The sequence below is a fragment of the Lolium rigidum genome, chromosome 1, assembly GCF_022539505.1.
Source record: "Lolium rigidum isolate FL_2022 chromosome 1, APGP_CSIRO_Lrig_0.1, whole genome shotgun sequence".
NCBI classification, from domain to species: domain Eukaryota; kingdom Viridiplantae; phylum Streptophyta; class Magnoliopsida; order Poales; family Poaceae; genus Lolium; species Lolium rigidum.
Genome location: NC_061508.1, coordinates 54,569,961 through 54,587,615, shown reverse-complemented (window position 1 = coordinate 54,587,615; position 17,655 = coordinate 54,569,961). Strand labels below are relative to the sequence as shown.

The window sequence follows — 17,655 nt, the reverse complement described above, 5'->3', positions numbered from 1 at the left end:
AAGTAGTTATTAATGTTATAGTGCCATTAAAACTAGTACATGGGAAATAAAGGAAGATATACCCCTAATCTTTTCTTTTGCGATACAAATTTACCCCTAATCTTGTTTTCATCAGTACGCAGTAGAAAATAACGTGTAATAGTACATGTTACAGGGATATTTTCTATATGTTTCAAAAATGCAGTAGGCAGTAGAATTTTTACTTGGGGATGAATAAATTTGTACACTTTGTTGGCTCCTGTTTGCTTGTCAATTTGGACGGTTCACAACAAAATAACCTTTGATGAATACGTGGTGAAATCACCTGACGTGATCACTTTCACAATGTCTTCTTTTATTACATACTGGGTAACGCTGTATGACGATGCAGATGCAGCAACGCTGTACAAGAGAGAACAAGTTGATGATGAAGGCCTCTGACCTGGCGCAAAGGAATCAGGATGGTTTTGGAGCAAACAAAGGAATTAGGATGTTGATCGCATGGACTTCACTTTCACTGAGATTTCAACGAAATGCACTGAATTTCAGTGGTTTTGGTGGGCACCGAAATAATTACCTTTTGGTCAAAATATTTTCAGTCATTTCAGTAATACACACGGAACAAAAAAATATTCAAAATATTTTACTATTTTTTAAATATTTTTTGGCAGAAACATTTGCTCCTTTGGCCGAAAAGAAAACCGAAATTGGTGAAATTCACTGAATTTCAATGATTTCAGCACAGGCTGTAATTTTTCCAAAACTGAAATTTAAGGGTCCTTAAGTCCTAGTGTTGAATGTTTTATTCCGGTTTTTAAGTCCTACTGTCGAATGTAGGGGCTCCTCCCTTGGCACCGGGAGAGCCAAAGCTAGGGGCAGCCTTGGACTAGGAAGATAAAGTAGGGCCCCTAGCTATATATATGCTTAGAGCAACTCTAACACTGTAAAACCAGCTGAAACCGAAAAATTTCGGCGACTATACGGGTTTAGGCCGAGAGTGGGCCAGAACGAGCCCGAACTCGCGGCATGGCCCGTAAAACGAGTTCGGGGGCCCGAGAAACTCAGCGGCCGCCCCGTATTAAAAGGGGCCGCGGAGGGGAGTTCGGTTTCCAAACCCTACTCCCCTCCGCCGCTTTCACTCCCTCCGCCGCCACCTACCTCCTCTCCGGCGAGCCATTCCGCCGCCTCTGACGCCGCTCTGCCGCTTTCGCCACCACCCCTTCGTCCGCAATGGGGCGCTTAAGACGCGTAGGTAGGGGAGGGGGTCGAATCTGCGGCGGGAAGGAACCACCGCGTCCGCCGGGTGTACGGTTGGAGGCAGACCGCGCGAGGCGGGCGCGCGAAGAAGGAGAAGCCGAGGCGCCCCCCCCCCCGCTGGCTCGTAGCCCGCCGCTGCCGGTGCTACCCCCGCGTGGCAACGACGACGATGACGCAGACGGGCCGCCTGTAGCCTGCGGGAGCTCGGCGGAGGTGGCGGCGTTCAAGGTGGCGGCGCTCATCGTCACGTAGGAGTCGCCGGTGAGGAAAAACCCTCCGCCGCCGACGGGAAGCGCCCAGGTGACAATCCGGGGCCTAATCTATTAGTTTAGGTCTCAAATTATCGAATGTAGCTCGATATGCCCCGTATTTTGGTTAGTTTAATGTAAATTATTGACGAATGAAGCTTGATCGAAGCAAAATGGGTTCAATTTCGCAAGATCGCTAGTTTGATTTTCCTGCGACGTTTGATTTTCGCTCTTTCAGTTCACGAGTTCGATTTCTGATCGGCGCCGTGACAAAAACGATCTAAACTCAATAGTTCGGGAGACCGAACTCGGTGTTTTCGGTTCGGAGATATATGGGCTCTGCTAGAGATACTCTTACAACAGTTACTTTAGCAAACCAGTAAAACTCATGCCTGTTCATGGATCATACCTATAGATACTGCACTTTCTTTTACAGCATATGTCCATTCTACACACTCCCTTCCGCGAGAAATCTTGCACTGTGTTAAAGAATTTGGCCTTCCTAAAACCGAGTGCCAAACTTAAGTAGCGTTGTCTTTGTCATTCCTTTGTGCCCAATTGTTTGTATATTCCCTTTTGGAACTCGAGTAAGGCCTTATAAGAGATTTTCATGCATGGTTAATACTAAGGTGAGAGATTTTCATGCATGGTTAATACTAAGGTGAACCGGGGTTCACCTTAGTATTAACCATGCATGAAAATCTCTTATAAGGCCTAGGGAGGGTGACCAAGACCGTCATCTTCTTCTTCTTCTCGTTCTCTTCCTCATTGACTTGGGCTGCCATGGCTGTTGCGAGCTTTGCTTGATGGTGCGGCATTCAGATCGGGCACGCGTAGATCTAAGACGACGGCCAGATAGGAGATACTGATCTAGGTTTTCGTGTTCAGTCCGTGATCGACGGCCGCCCGGCCGGACTCTGTGCTAGACTTCCCAGGAATACCTTGGTTTAGATGGAAAGATAAATTTCCAGGAATACTAGGAATACACACCTGGTGCACGAGAATCTTTTCTTTTGCAAAACAAATTTAGCCCTAACCTTGTTTTCAGTAGAAACTGAAGTGTAAATACTACGTGTTACACGGATATTTCATATATGCTTCAAAAATGCAGTAGGTAGTAGAATTATTTTCAAAAATGCAGTAGTAGGTAGTATAATTCATGTCACTGACCTCAAGTTTCTTTCCTGATACATTTAATTAGTGTCTCGAACCTGATGTGATGTAGAACATGTAAAAGCAACTCATATATATATTCACTGGCAACTCAAAGCTAACAATTCTCCCTAAACACACATCTTAATGCAGAGGTGAGCTGCTATGTAAAATTTCTATGTTGGTACAAGAAATAGAGCAAGCTGCTGCCTTTCAAGGTCTCAAGGGTCGTAGAGAAGACATACACCGCGAGCATCGACTCATGGCCTTCCAACAAAGCCGTGATCCCTTCGACTCTCCTCTCTCTCTACTCGCCGCGCCGCAAACGAACATGTAGCGAACATTTCTTAGAGAGGAGAGATGAAGGAAAATGGCAGCAAGCGAACATGTAGCAGAACTTGTTGGAAACGGTGTTTCAATGCTTAGAAACAAGGCCTAGGGATCATACTTTCACTAGTGGACACTCTCAACAATGATCACATAATTGAATAAATAAATTCTACTCTCAAACACTCTCTTGTTGGATAACAAACACCATTCATTGTGTAGGGCTGCAAAAGCACACCTCAAGCCGGAGTAAACAAGCTCCACAACGTCATAAAGGAATCACACACAATGCGCACACTTGTCACCATCACACCGTGGAGAGTGACTCCGGAGTTCATATTAAAGTAACCTCTAGAGTGCATAATAGACAAGAGTAACATCTACATATTCAACTAGATTACAAAGCTCATGATCACATAAAGATCACACCATGGGAGAGAGAGATGAACCACATAGCTACCGGTAGAACCCTCAGCCTCAGGGGAGAACTACTCCCTCCTCATCATGGGAGACAACAACGACGATGAAGATGGTGATGGAGTCGATGAAGATGGATTCCGGGGGCACTTCCCCGTCCCGGCGGCGTGCCGGAACAGAGACTTCTGTCCCCCGAAATTTGTCTTCGCGATGGCGGCGGCTACGTAACTTTTCGTGGAGGAAGACCGGTGCCTTTAGGGTTTTTACTTCCGGGAGAATATATAGACGGAAGGACGGCCTCGGAGGGGCCCCAGGGTGCCCTCCCCACCTGGTGGCGCGGCAGAGGGGTGGGCCACGCCCCCCTATGGTGTGGGGGGGCCTTGGCCCCCCTCTGGCCCTTCTCTGGCTCTCTGGGTCCGCCTCGGCAAAATATTGACTTCTGTCTTCGTGGGGTCCAATTCCGAGAATATTTTCGGTGTAGAATTTCTGAAACCAAAAACAACGTAGAAAACGAGAACCGGCGCTTCGGCATCTTGTTAATAGGTTAGTCCCGGAAAATGCATAAAATGATATAAAGTATGAGCAAAACATGTAGGTATTGTCATAAAACTAGCATGGAACATAAGAAATTATAGATACGTTGAAGACGTATCAGCGGGTGAGGAACAGAATCAACGAGATCAGTTTCGATCTGTTTACCTCTGTCCATTGTGTTGCTTGCTACCGAAGACGTTGACGATTTTGAGCGTGCCATCGAGATCAGATCCTTGTCGCCTTCAATTCCCATAGACGGCGCCAATTGACAAGGTATCGACTTGTCAATGCCTACAGATTGTAGACTAGGGTTTTTAGGGAAGTAAAGGGCAAGTAGATCTCGAGGGTTCAGCCGGAAAAGTACTCGACTATTATGAAACTAGGGTTCTGTTGACAATAGAATCGATACTTTCTTTGTCCCTCGACTCCCCCTTATATAGGAGGCAGAGTCGAGGGTTTCGTGTTGTACAAGTTTACAAAGTCCGGGAGACTATTTGAGTTCGTCCCGTAATAGTTACAAGTCAGTATTCCTAATACAATTCTATCTTTCCAAACTATCTCCTGACTGGACTTCCGGGCTTCATAATCTTCGGGTCGTGGGCCTTCAGTAAACCCTGGGTACCATCTTCGGCATGCCCATTGGGGATGCCTATGTCACCTCGACACTGCCGCCTGAAGCCCCCGACGCCCAGAACAGCAAGGGCCGGCACTGCCGCCCTGAACACCCCGGCACTGTCGGCCCCACCAAAGTCAACTTCATCAGAACCGTCCATTTTCATCCTGTGGCTGTGTTTATTTCGCAAATGACTAAGTTACCCCTGTTTTGGATCTGGACTATATATAGGGCTCCTCCAGCCACGAATTAGGGTTAGACATATACTTGAATTATCTTTAGAGCTTGGCTCACAAACCTATGGGATGATCTCCTGTGTTTCATCAAGGCTACCTCTTGTGAGATTTGGATGATGTTGTTTGAGATTCTAGTGTGATCCACTCTCTCTCTCTCTCACACAGCTTTATTCATCTCCCTCACCAATCTATCACACCGGGATTCTACCTCGCGGTCTCTCCCCGTGTGATTCTATCAGTGTGGTTTATCGAGCCACGGGAGTGAAATTCGGTTTTATTGGGTTGGCATGCGTGTGTTTGTTCTTCGTGTTCTTCGCGTTCTTCATCTTCATCTCCACCTCTTCTCACTCTTTGATTTCGAGTCAATTCGTGAGATTTGGGCACCTGCTAGGCCTTAGGCCTCATCAGGTTGGGGAACCCCAAGAGGAAGGTGTGATGAACACAACGACAAGTTTTCCCTCAGTAAGAAACCAAGGTTTAATCGACCAGTAGGAGAAAAGCGTGACTTCTGAATGTGTTTCTAGCTGACTAGCGGTAGAGCGCACTACTGGTGTCAACAACAACATGGAACCTGCACACAACACAACAAAAATACTTTGCCCCAACATACAGTGAGGTTGTCAATCTCACCGGTTTTCTAAACACAAAGGATTAGACGTATCGAGTGGGAGAAGATGTTTGCAGTAATTAAAGAGAACAGTGCTTGCGAAAAGTAAACAAAACAAAATTGCAGTGGTTGAATTTATCAGTGTAAAGGAAAGGACCGGGTCCACTGTTCACTAGAGGTGTCTCTCCATAAAGATAAATAACATGTTGGGTGAACAAATTACAACCGGGTAACTGACAGAATATCGACCATACATGACAAGATGATTACTATGAGATTCGTTTGGGCATTACAACATAATACATAGACCGTAATCCAATGGCGTGTATGACTAATAATCCACCTTCTAGTTATCATCCAAACCCCTTCCAGTATTAAGTTGCAGATAACAGATTATCGCATTAAGCAATGTGTGTAAAGTAAACAATAGAATTGCCCTCGAATAAAACATTGTTGTTTTCTCCCTAGTACAACAACACATCGACAATCTTAGAAGTTATTGTCACTCCCCGTAAAACTAGAGGCATGAACCTACTATCGAGCATAAATACCTGATAACCCACAAGTATAGGGGATCGCAACAGTCTTCGCGGGTAGTAAAACCCAATTTATTGATTCGACACAAGGGGAGACAAAGAATACTTGAAAGCCTTAACAACGGAGTTGTCAATTCAGCTGCACCTGGAAACAGACTTGCTCGCAAGAGTTTATCGATAGTAATGACTTTATAGCGATAGCAGTAGTGAAATAACGACAGCAGAGTAACAGAGACAGCAGTAGTGATTATAGTAAACAGCAGGATTAAAATACTGTAGGCATGGGGACGGATAACGGGCGTTGCATGGATGAGAGAAACTCATGTAACAATCAAGCAGGGCATTTGCAGATAATAATAAAACGGTGTCTAAGTACAAAGCAATCAATAGGCATGTGTTCCAATTATAGTCGTACGTGCTCGCAATAAGAAACTTGCACAACATCTTTTGTCCTACCAGCCGGTGGCAGCGGGCCTCAAGGGAATCTACTTGGATATTAAGGTACTCCTTTTAATAGAGTACCGGAGCAAAGCATTAACACTCCAGTGAACACATGTGATCCTCACATCACTACCATCCCTCCGGTTGTCCCGATTTCTGTCACTTCGGGGCCATTGGTTCCGGACAGCGACATGTGTATACAACTTGCATGTAAGACCATAAACAATGAATATCATGATGAAACAATAACATGTTCAGATCTGAGATCATGGCACTCGGGTCCTAGTGACAAGCATTAAGCATAACAAGTTGCAACAATATCATCAAAGTACCAATTACGGACACTAGGCACTATGCCCTAACAATCTTACAGTATTACATGACCAATCTCATCCAATCCCTACCATCCCCTTCAGCCTACAGCGGGGGAATTACTCGCACATGGATGGGGGAAACATGGCTGGTCGATGGAGAGGCGTCGGTGGTGATGGCGGCGATGATCTCCTCCAATTCCCCTCCCGGCGGAGTGCCGAACGGAGACTTCGGCTCCCGAGACGGAGTTTCGCGATGTGGCGGCGTTCTGGAGGGTTTCTGGCGACTTCGACTTCTCCCCGTGCGTTTTTAGGTCGAGGGCGATAAGTAGTCCGAAGGAGGGCGTCGGAGGCCTGCCGAGGGGGCCACACGCTAGGGCCGCGCGCCCCCCTCCTGGGCCTCCACCTGACTTGCCCTTCTGGCTCCGTGAGTTTTCTGGGAAAATAGGGCCTTCTGTCAAAATCCCGAGGTTTTTCCTGAAAGTTGGATTTCTGCACAAAAACAGCGTTAGTCCGTGTTAGTTGCATCCAAAGTACACAAATTAGAGGCAAAACAATAGCAAAAGTGTTCGGGAAAGTGGATACGTTTTGGACGTATCAATACCCCCTCTTGGAGTCACAAGCATCGACTTGGCCAGCGCATCTACTAGCAACGGAGAGCATGCAAGATCACAAATAACATATGACAAGTATATAATCAATCTCAACCATAGTATTCAATATTCGTTGGATCCCAACAAACACAACATGTAGCATTACATAAAGATGATCTTGATGATGATAGGCAGCTCACACGATCTAAACATGAAACATAAATTGGAGAAGACAACCATCTAGTTACTACTATGGACCCGTAGTCCAGGGATGAAATACTCACGCATCACTTCAGAGGCGGGCATGGTGATGTAGAGGCCTCCGGTGATGATCTCCCTCTCCGGCAGGGTGCCGGAAAGAGCTTCAGAACCCTCCCGAGCTAGGGTCGACGATGGCGGTCGCGACAACACTTTTCGTGGATGGAGGCTCGTGTATTTAGGTTTTTCTCGATCAAATGTATTTATAGGTGGAAGGGTGAGGTCGGTGGGCGCCTGAGGGGCACACACCATGCCTAGGCTCGGTAGGGGCTGGGCCGCACCTAGGGGTGGTGTGGCCACCTCCTGGCTCGGCTCCGTCTCTCCTCTGGACTCCGTCTTCGTTACGGTAAAATAGAAACTTCGGTTTTCGTTTCGTCAATAGGTTAGTTGCAGAAAATACATAAAAGCGCCACGAAATGTAAACAAAACATATAACACGGTGTAAAACAAGAATGAAGCATCAAAAGTTATAGATACGTTTGTAACATATCAACATCATTTTCCTTTCTGGGGAGCAAAGTAATAACTCCAAAATTCAACTTATACAACAGGAGGGTCCTAGTTTGAAAGCATTTGAACAGAACGAATGGAATAGCAAATGGCCAGATTATGTTAGGAAAAATAGAGGCTAAATAGGAAAGAAAGAAGAGCAAATCGCTAGATTATGTTAGGAAACATAGAGGCTAGATAGGAAAGAATGGAACCACGAGATTATGTTAGGAGAAGTAGAGGCTAAATAGGGAAAAAATGGAAGAGCAAATCACTATACTGCGTTAGGAAAAATACAGGCTAAATTAGAAAGAAATTGAAGAGCAAACGGCCTCGTGGCAAATCAACAAAAGGCCTCTTTTTTCCCTCTCCTCCCTAATTGACAGAGTTTATACGGTAAATAAATACGTCTTTGCCGCCGAGGAAGGTGCAGACACATACGAACATGTGACCAATTTTTATATTCACGCTCGATGCAGACGGAAGTCCAATATGTGTTGTGCTGCTTGAGATGCCCGTACACTTGGAGATTCATCAGCCAAGGGAAAGAAAAGATAGGAGGCCTGGCACTCCAACGCAGCCATCAGATTTTCACTGACACGGGACCCGACATCCACCAGCAAGTCACGCCGTGTACACCCGCGCCGTGCGCGTAGCCAGGAGCCGACCCTGTCCCGAAGCAGCCGCCGACCCCACCACCCGGCCCGGCCGTCCACACCCGTTGGATCCCGATCCGACGGCCAGGAGCGCGTCGGCAGCGGGCCCCAACGTCCAGTCAAGGCCGGTCAAAGCGGGCCGGGCCGCGGGCCGGCACACAAAAGCGCACGCTAGAGAGGAAGAAGCAGCCAGCAGAGGGACTGAAGCAGCGGAGGAGCGATTCAGTCCGCGGAAGCTCGCCGCCAGCCAAGGTGAGATTTTTCCCTCGCCGATGATTTGCTGCCGGCTACCTCTAACCTGCCTCTCCGCCCGCGTCCCTTCCGGCCCTCCCTCCGCGGGGATTCGTCCGTGCTCGGGCTCGCGTCGGCGGGCGGCGGGGGATTCTTTATCCCCGCCGGGGAGAGGGGGGTCCCCGTTCTCCGCAATGCAGAGCCCGCCGGAAACCCGCTTCTCCTCCGTGCTCGTGAATCTTTCGTTACTATTATTTTTTCTGCCGGGCGGATTTCGACTGCGCTGAGCCCGCTAGGGTTTTGTCCGCGGCCCGGGGAGAAAAGATTTGGGGAATATCTGCTGGCTCGCGTTTCTGGTCTGCGGGACGTGGATGGTGGTACCGCCGGGGACGAGATTGTTCGCCATTCACTCGTAGTAGCTTACGCGGTGCCAGGAGAGTATTTTTCTACGACTTTAGGTGCCCGAGGATCTGCCTTAGTTTATTCCAATCCCAGCTCATGCTCGTTTTCCCCTCCCCCTCTTCTTTACAGAAATTTAGCTCTTTTACGCCGGTTGCGCCACGGTATGTTTCACAAAATCTCTCGTACCAAGTTAGTAGTATGCCACGGGGAGTGTAATGCCTTGGTCACAGCAACCTTTCACGGTTCTTTATCTGTGATTCAGATTCCTAGTAACTGTTGAAGACGCTAGGGTTCAGCAGTCGCAGGCCTATGAGGTGGTTCGACTTGCAATGTCTTGCAAGCTTGCATAGACAATTTCGTATGCTACACACCTTTTGTCGAGATCAGTAGGAAGTAGAGCGCATTTCGCTGTGGTGAACCGGACCGTATGGTCGAGTAGATGCTTGTTTACCAGTTCAAAGCTAGTTTCTTGTTCTTTTGTTTTGCGCATTGCGGTGGTTACTGTATCTGTGGGGCGGTCTGTAGCTCAAACTAAAAAAAGTTTGTATTTTTCAAATCTTTCTCCTGCACTGCTGCTTTCTGTGTATTTAAGCTCTTTTCGGCATTGCTTGACAATAGGCTGGATAGTTGGTATTCCTTTTTGAAGTTCAAGTTGAATGTGTTTCACCTAATAGACATGACCATCACTTGCGTTTTCGTGACGGCTAGTTTGATTTTGATGTATAATGTCCTGAGAAAGCAAATGCTGCGACTTATAAGCGTTAAAATCAGGACGTGTTGAGCTGTTTGTTCATTGGCTGATTTGCGTGAGAAATTTTATGATGCCAGTTTCCTTGTTTTGCTTATATCTCTTCGAAGTCACATTGATTGAATCACACTTTGCATTTTGCAGCTAAAAGATTTGAAGACCCACCCTCAGTAGATTCTAGTGATGCTCTCTTAGCCAATAAGCAAGATCCTGCGAGGCTGCAACATTGGTGACCTCCATGTCTGGGGCCCCACGCTCCAATCTTGGATTTGTTGCCAGGGACATGAATGGTAGCATTCCAGTAAGTTCTGCAAATTCCTCTGGGCCAAGTATCGGTGTTAGCTCTTTGGTGACCGATGGCAATTCATCACTCTCTGGAGGTGCCCAGTTTCAGCACAGTACGAGCATGAATGCTGATTCATTCATGCGCCTCCCTGCCTCCCCGATGTCATTTTCATCCAATAACATATCTGGCTCCTCAGTCATCGATGGGTCCATCATGCAGCAAAGTCCACCCCAAGATCAGATGCAGAAGCGCAGATCATCTACTGCAACATCCCAACCTGGGACTGAGGCTGGCGCTGCATTCCATGCTCAGAAGAAGCCAAGGGTTGATATTAGGCAAGATGATATCCTGCAACAACACTTGATTCAGCAGGTGCTCCAAGGTCAAAGTTCTATCCATCTCCAGGGCCAACATAACCCACAGCTTCAAGCTTTGATCCGTCAGCAGAAACTGGCACATATTCAGCATCTACAGCAGCAGCAGTTGTCACAACAATTTCCTCAAATCCAGCAATCACAAGTTGGCATACCTCGGCAGCCGCAGTTGAGGCTGCCGCTAGCACAGCCTGGCATGCAGCTAGCTGGACCTGTTAGGACTCCTGTCGAGAGCGGGCTTTGTTCTCGAAGGTTAATGCAGTATTTGTTCCATAAGCGGCACCGGCCAGAGGTGAGTCTCTTACTCTCTTCATTATTATACATTGAATACAAGATACATTAGGTGCTGTTAGAAGATCAATTTAGTAATTTGCTCACATATTATCCTGTAGGATAACCCCATAACTTACTGGAGGAAGCTTATTGATGAATATTTTGCACCACGAGCAAGAGAAAGATGGTGTGTGTCATCATATGAAAAAAGAGGGAATTCTCCAGTTGCTATTCAGACATCTCAGGTTAGTTAACAATTCATACCTGAAATTTCGGTTGGATAGTCTTAAGTTCACTAGTCCAACATCACTTTCAGTTTGGATGCTCAAAATAAAATCAATTAACATCTTCTTAAAGGTCTGCTAGGATTATTGAACACTCTATTTAATTATCAAGTGTCTTTGATGACAGTGATGAACACAATTTATGTGTGAGGCTTCTGGAAGAAATATTTGTTATTGTAGCAAGACATATAAGATCTATGAAAACATAGTCACACGGTCCTATTTTTCCTTGTCACAGGATACATGGCGTTGTGATATTTGCAATACACATGCAGGGAAAGGACATGGTAAGTTGATTTGTGTCTATCAATGGATGCTGATGAATGATTATTCTGCAGGATGAATGCTGATCTCTTGTATGATTATTATGTAATTCATTTATTAGCCAAATACAATATTATTGTACTTTTTGCAAAAGCAATTGAGCATCAAAACTTATAAGATGTGTTACCCAAACACATTATAACATTCTTGAGCAGCACATGACACCTTATCATAAGGAATCACAGGTCACACAGTCATGACTGAAGAATAATCTCTTGGAAAGATGGTAGTACTGTAGTATGCGGTCTTGGCATTGCATTTCTTCTACAGCACGCATTATCATGCGCTTTGCTCCTCCTATTTTTGGATGAACACCTTGACGTTTCTTTTTCGCGCTCTTTCTGTTTTGCTCTTTCAACCTCCGCGGCACCGATACAGATACGTGTATCCGTACCGGGCCAATATGGACACAGAAATACGGTATTTTTTAAAAAGCGTGGATACACGGATACTTTTTAATAGCTTTCTAAATCAGAAAATAAATGTACGCAGATACATTGATACAGCGGCATTTGGTATTGGCCCCACCCCCTGATTTCTCTGAAGTAGTAACATTGCTCCACAGTAGAGCCTTACTGCTGCTTCCTGGCTCCTGCCGGTGAGGCAGAGAAGTGTTTGAGTCGCGGGATGCAGATCTAGCAGCGCTGCCCCAAGAGGGAGGATTACGAAGGGAGTAGTGTTTTTCATCTAGGCTGGGCTGTATCGAATCTGTGTCCAGAACATATCGGAAATTCGGAATAGGTATCCGAATTATCACCAAATAGTTTTAGTTCATTAATTTACAGATACGTCAAAAACCGTAGGAATATGGTATCGGAGACGTATCCATATCAGATACGGTATCGCGGACATGCCATCTCTGCCCCGTATCCGTCCATCGTAGCTTTCAACAAGTTATGCTCATACACTAGCAACCACACGCGTGAAATGTACTTTTCAAATCATATATTTTGTAGAATCTGTACTTACATGTGAAGTATAAGTTACCTAAACTTATTTGTGCCATAAACATCTCAAAGGCAAAAAGAAGGATATTAGGCTAAAAATTGGGGAGTAATCTGGAGGCAGTTAATAGCAGTGATCAGGGTGAGAGTAACTTTTGCCACTAGCCATTGCATCGACATTTGTAGATGAATTGAAGATTCATGGACCTTTCAGTTGGAAGTATCTCAGCCTAACTTGTACTTTTATTAGTACAGATGTGAGTTAATTTTGTGTAACTTAATATCAAAAATTTATTTCTTCGAGCTTACTCAGTTTTCTTCCCTTTCATCTGTTACCCGTCTTACAGAGGCTACCTATGAAATACTTCCTAGACTCTGTCAGATTCGATTTGACCAAGGTGTTATAGATGAATATCTATTCCTGGACATGCCCAATGAATTCCGGTTGCCCAATGGATTACTTCTCCTGGAGCATACTAAAGTTGTTCAGAAGAGCATCTATGATCATCTACATGTTACACACGAGGGGCAACTGAGAATAATATTCACTCCAGAACTAAAGGTATGTTCCTAGATGTAGTAGTTTGCCCATGCCATAGCACCTTTTGGGTTACTTTTATTGGGATCATTTGTTAGCATTTGGACTTCAGAAATGAGGTCCAAATAAGAATCATTCTTATGTACTGATTGCCTATGCAGATTATGTCTTGGGAGTTCTGTTCACGACGACATGACGAGTATATCACTCGCAGGTTTCTAACACCACAGGTAGAGTTCTTGGACCGTCATGCTTTTCCTGTTTTGCATATTTGGAAGTTATGTTCTTTTTTCAATGTTTCTACCAGTCAGTTTATTTTCTACGTAGTAAGTACAAACGGTCAGTATTCAACTAGTTTACCAAATTATAATACTGAATCTGTGGCCAAGTGTGATAGGCTTTAGTTTTGGCACCTTTATATATTCTTATGTACATGCTTCTGTTTTTCAGGTTAATCATATGCTGCAAGTTGCCCAGAAGTATCAAGCTGCTGCCAATGAAAGTGGGCCTGCTGGGGTATCGAACAATGATGCACAAGCCATTTGCAACATGTTAGTAAACCTAGCATTCATCGCTAGTAACATTTGCTTCTTACTGTTTCTTTTGGCACTATAAATCACAAAAAAATATATTTCATTTTCTAAGAGCTATCTTCCTGTTTTATTCTAATTAATGCAAGGGCATTTCGGTTTTTAAAGGTTTGTGTCTGCATCACGGCAATTAGCGAAAAATCTAGACCACCACAGCTTAAATGAGCATGGTCTCTCTAAAAGATATGTTCGCTGCTTGCAGGTAATTAGAGTCCCTTAATTGTATTTATCCTTTTCTTCTCTCAATATTATCTGGCAACTAGTCTTGATATTTTACTTATTTATTAGGCTGTGCATTGGATGCTTCTCTGTTACTTATGTGATTCCATATTTGGTGTGTTAATTTCTTGTGTGCTCTTTTCAGATATCAGAGGTGGTGAATCATATGAAGGACTTAATTGAGTTCAGCCACAAGAACAAGCTTGGTCCTATAGGTATGACCATGCATAATGGTCTATCAGTACCATTTTAAGTGTTTACCTAGGTGCTCAGTTAGGTTTTCCTAAAACAATTTCTTCATGACCAATGATTTGTCTCTAGTTTGCATCAGCCGGTAGAACTAAGAAGACTATTTGATCATTTCCTTCAAAAAGTTTGAACCATACTATATTTTAGAAAGAAAACCTACAGAACCTACATTCTAACTCCAGCCGTGCCAAACCCATACAAATCATGCAAGTTCAGTGGCGATTCTCACTTTGCGAACATGATTCGTAGGCATGTGTACAACAAGCTAGAACATGAACACATTCTGCTAAAAAGTGGACCTGGACAAATTGGTGTCTTAGTATGAATCTTTACATATTATATGTTGTCTCTGTTGCTTCAGTTTTTTTATGAGCAAATTGCAGCAATTTGAGAGAACCATTTCTTGTTATATAACATACAGCTGCTCCCTTTTCCTAGAAAATCCAGCAATGTTCTGACGCTCATGGGTAGTCCTTCCTGTTTTGATCCAGTGACCTGTGGTATAAATTGCTTAATGTTTCGCCTGTAAATGCAGAGGGCCTGAAGAACTATCCCAGACAAACCGGACCAAAGCTTACAACGCAGAACATGCATGATGCAAAGGGCTGGTCAAAACGGAAGCAAGTTCCCATGTGAATAACGATGGTCCAGATGCTGGACCCGCTGGTAGCACTCCTCAGAATCCTGGAGCACAAAACAACTACCAGAATATGCTGAGAAGCCCAAGCCCAAATCAGGGACTGACTCACCAGGAGGCATCCCAGAATGCAGCGGCACTGAACAACTACCAGAATATGCTTAGAAGCTCGAGCGCAAACCAGGGTTTGCTTCAGCAGGAGGCATCACAGAACGCGGTGGGGTTAAATAATTACCAGAATATGCTTAGAAGCTCGAGTGCGAACCAGAGTATCCTTCAGCAGGAGGCATCGAGCATCTTTAAAGGCCCTACAGGAGTGCACAGTGGCATTCAGCTGGAAGCGGCCAGATCCTTCCGCGCGGCTCAGCTTGGGCCCATGTCGTTTCAGCAAGCTGTGCCCCTGTATCAGCAGAACAGTTTTGGGGCTGGTGTGAGTCCTCAGTACCAGCAGCATGTCATGCAGCAGCTGCTGCAAGAAGCCAACAGGAGTACCAACAACCGGGTTCTGGCGCAGCAGCAGCCTCTTAGCAGCTCCAATGCAAACGGAGGTCTCGCGATCACCAACAGCGGTGCTAGTGGAGATCAGGCACAACACATGAATAATAACGGAGCCGCAAAGGGCGTGGCAGCTCCAATGGGTACGGTGGGGACCAGCAATCTGATCAACAGCGGAGCAGCTGGGGTCGTCCAGCGATGCAGCAGCTTCAAGTCGGTGACTAGCAACCCCGCTGCTGCCATGGCCGGCAACCCACCGACCCCCAAGGCCGAGTCCATGCATGAGATGGACGAGCTCGACCATCTCATCACTAGCGAGCTCACGGAGAGCGGGCTGTTCATAGGGGAGCAGCAGGGAGGTGGCGGCGGCTACTCATGGCACATGTGAGAGAGACTGCTAAATTAACCTATATAGTTCATCTGTTCTGCGAGTTGTGTTTGATGTGTAACCGCCGTAGATTATTCGGAGTCTTCCTTTTTTCGAGCTTTCGTGTAGCTGACTGGAACAGATGGAATCTTCAGTTATGTGAGTGTGAGCTGGCGGCTTGGGAATTTGTGAGCAGTGCAGCCCAGTGTTATTATCTATGGAATGACATGGTGTGGTTGTCGTTTGTGCTGCAACATTGCTGATTTTCTGTGTTCCTAGAAAATTGCTGATTTTTTCCTGTGGGATTTTAATTCGAATTGTCTCTTTCAAACTGAAACCCGAACAAGTTACTTCCTGGCGTGCTCTTGGACTAAAGGTGAAAACATACCCAGTTTGCAAATGAAGCATAAACGCTTTCGAGAACATTCGTCCGAAACCATTTCCATCTTGTTTGCCTGGGGCTAGATGGGTCTATCTGATGTTTTATGCATCTTTGGTTCTTTATTGTCCAGAATTTCAACCATCTACATGTAGCATTTTTTCGTGGAGTGATGAAAACGTACAAAAAAACATCACGTCTTTCTAGAAACACCAATGTAGCAAAAAAGAGTGCAACAAATCCGTGCTGGTCGCAGCAGATCTCCCACCATCATACTAAATTCACGAAAAAAAGTCATTGAATGTAAGCAGCGTGGGAAGACAACGTTTGTAGCCACCACACGCACAAACATTTGTAGCATTGAAGCAACATTTGTAGCAGATGTCCAGAATTGTTGCAACATCTAATTTGTGCAAAGCAACATTTGTAGCAGATGTCTAAAATCATTGTAGCATCTTATCCGTGTGTTCACATCAAAACATAGATGATTTTTAACATATAAAAACACTTATTCATTGCTGGAAATCACATGCACGAATGTTGCATATGATCACCGACTTCACCAGATTGGGCTCCTCGGCTACGAATCTATTTAGTTGGAGCCCTAGCGTCAAGTATGGTGATCTTAGACCCATTCTAGCCGGTCAATCACCTTCCCCACGCTTTACATGAGTGGAGGCTTGGATCGAAGCTCCGCTTGCTCTACCGCCCTAGCCGTGAGAGGAAGGGAGAAGTTCAGGAGGAGCAGTGGAGGCGATAACGGTGGTCGGTGGGGAGGGGCGAGCAACATCGACAATGTGCTGGAGATGGGAACGAGAGAAACGTTTTAAGAAAAGAGTGTCGAGAGCTACTTGTGCTAGTGAGCCACCCGAACAATGTTCCTCGGGTGGTATAGTAGCGTTTCCATGTAAAAATTGTACCATTGTAATGTGATGAGGGACAAAATAGAAAATAAAATAAAGTAAATCGAACTAATATCTAGTACTAGCTTCTACACACTTCTACTATATTCTAGATAACATGATCCTTTAGTCACATGTGTGTTGTAGTAGCAAGGTTCAGGAAAACGGAAAAAAACGTCGCTTAGGGCATGTACAATGGTCCACCTTTGCCGTCTGTAACGAGTGCCACGTTTGATTTTCTTTGACGTGGAAGCGGTTGAAATAGGAGAGAGAAGAACGCCGTATGTAAAGCTACAGACGGTCTGTAACCTGAAAAATCGCTAGTTATAGACAGCATTTTCCCCGTTGTACGCGTAGCTATCTGTACTTTGCAGTTTCTTCCGTTGAAACGCCCTAGATCTCAGCAGGAACGTAATCCTGAAATTATTTCATTTTCTCTGCCGTCGTCGGATCCGGACGAGGCCAAGCCGCTGCGTCGTCATCGTCCTTGCGATCCTTCACATGGCATGGAGGCGTCGGTCGACCCCGGTCAGGAACTACATCAATGCTGCGTCGCCGTCAGCTACTGCAGGTCAGGGTAGCAGCAGTGGCAGGATGAATCTTACCGCAGTGCCATGTTTTCAGATCGTTTTTTGTTTGTAAATTTGTTCGCTGCAATTTCTTGTTCATGCAATTAACGGTTTCTTGTTCAGACACCTAAACAGACAGCCTTGTTGTACAAATTGTCTACATTAGAATCTGCATATGACGTGGAGATGT

At 45.4% G+C, this 17,655-nt stretch overlaps 1 pseudogene; it reads left to right on the top strand.

Annotated features, from left to right (window-relative positions):
• Nucleotides 1–8,828: 8,828 nt before the first annotated feature.
• LOC124685366 lies at nucleotides 8,829–15,869 on the top strand (annotated as a pseudogene).
• The last annotated feature ends 1,786 nt before the right edge of the window (nucleotides 15,870–17,655 follow it).